The 1,235-nt window shown below is 34.0% G+C and overlaps 1 long non-coding RNA gene across 1 annotated transcript in view; it reads left to right on the forward strand.

Annotated features, from left to right (window-relative positions):
• The first annotated feature begins 854 nt into the window (after positions 1-854).
• Positions 855-1,235, forward strand: part of LOC106883092 (uncharacterized) — an 18,543-nt gene continuing 18,162 nt past the window's right edge. Inside the window, exon 1 of the long non-coding RNA XR_001411068.2 lies at positions 855-1,112. This is a non-coding gene — a long non-coding RNA (uncharacterized LOC106883092). The remainder of the gene's footprint in view (positions 1,113-1,235) is intronic.

The raw sequence follows: 1,235 nt of genomic DNA on the forward strand, positions 1-1,235 counted from the left end.
CCAATTATTTTTGCTGGTAGTTAATTTATAATATATTGATATATATATATGCAAGACATATACTGTAAAATCAATATTATGGAGTCCCTATCCCAAAACCATGTTCATTTTAAATGCGAGTAAATCAACTTAAATCAAACATTACTGAACATTTCTTTAATTCCGCATTCGATGATCTTCGATGGCCGTCGTTCAAGAACTATGTATATTCCTGTAATCAAATTTAATCTTTTGCCTAACCAAAGCAATTTCATAAATTGTTCTAAACGTCCTTGCTTGTTTTAAGACTTTTAGTTAGCTTTTATTTCATATGTTCTGAAGAATATAAAGTTTCCTTTGATAAGTCCCAAGTTACTCTAGCGGTTGAAACAAATTGAGAAAGTATATTTTACATGTTGCATGAACACCAAAGAAATATGTCCTGTATTTTTCATGCAATAATTCACAGTACAGGCTAACCGTTAAGTACATTTATATTCATTTTATTTTTAAAGACATCTTCAATAAACATTGCGTAGTATTGGTTTGAGAATGTTCAGTTTTGCTGTGGAATATATAGTTTTGTCCAAAAGGATCCTTATTTTAATTAATTGCTTCAATTATTTTACTCCTAAAATGATAAAAAAAATTTTGTTTGCTAAGATGAAAATAAAATGGCATCGGCATACAACAAACACAACTGGAAACAATAAAGTCTGGCCCACTTTTTATATAGTGATCGTTTTTTTCATTCTGCTCTTTTCATTTTGATCCCGTTTCTTGCTACCGAAATATGTTGCCGTCGAGATCGTACATGATCCTAATTTTTATGCAAGACTTTCTTTGAGAACACCAACATAAATTTATGTTTTAGGGTTTCGCCCATCGCTGGAGAAAACTGGAAGAGTTTTTAGAAAATAGGTGGTGTAAGATTAACAAAAGAAGAAAAGAAAAACACAGTAATGACCACATTGTTAACAGAATTCAAAAGCAGAGTCAGAAAAAGTACCTCCGAAGCCATATGCCAGGCCCTCAACAAACTGTAGATGTAACTATGGTGACACTCAATGAGGGAATGAGCCCTATGTAAGGACTTGGGGTTTCACACTGGTGCAACTGACAGAAAAATGCAGGTGGGAGGTTCCAAATGTTTATAATTGTTTCTCTCTCTTTCACACTCACTCTCCTCTCGCTGCCCTCTCTCTCTCTCTCTCTCTCTCTCTCTCTCTCTCTCTCTCTCTCTCTCTCTCTCTCTC

The sequence above is a fragment of the Octopus bimaculoides genome, chromosome 11, assembly GCF_001194135.2.
Source record: "Octopus bimaculoides isolate UCB-OBI-ISO-001 chromosome 11, ASM119413v2, whole genome shotgun sequence".
Classification (NCBI taxonomy): domain Eukaryota; kingdom Metazoa; phylum Mollusca; class Cephalopoda; order Octopoda; family Octopodidae; genus Octopus; species Octopus bimaculoides.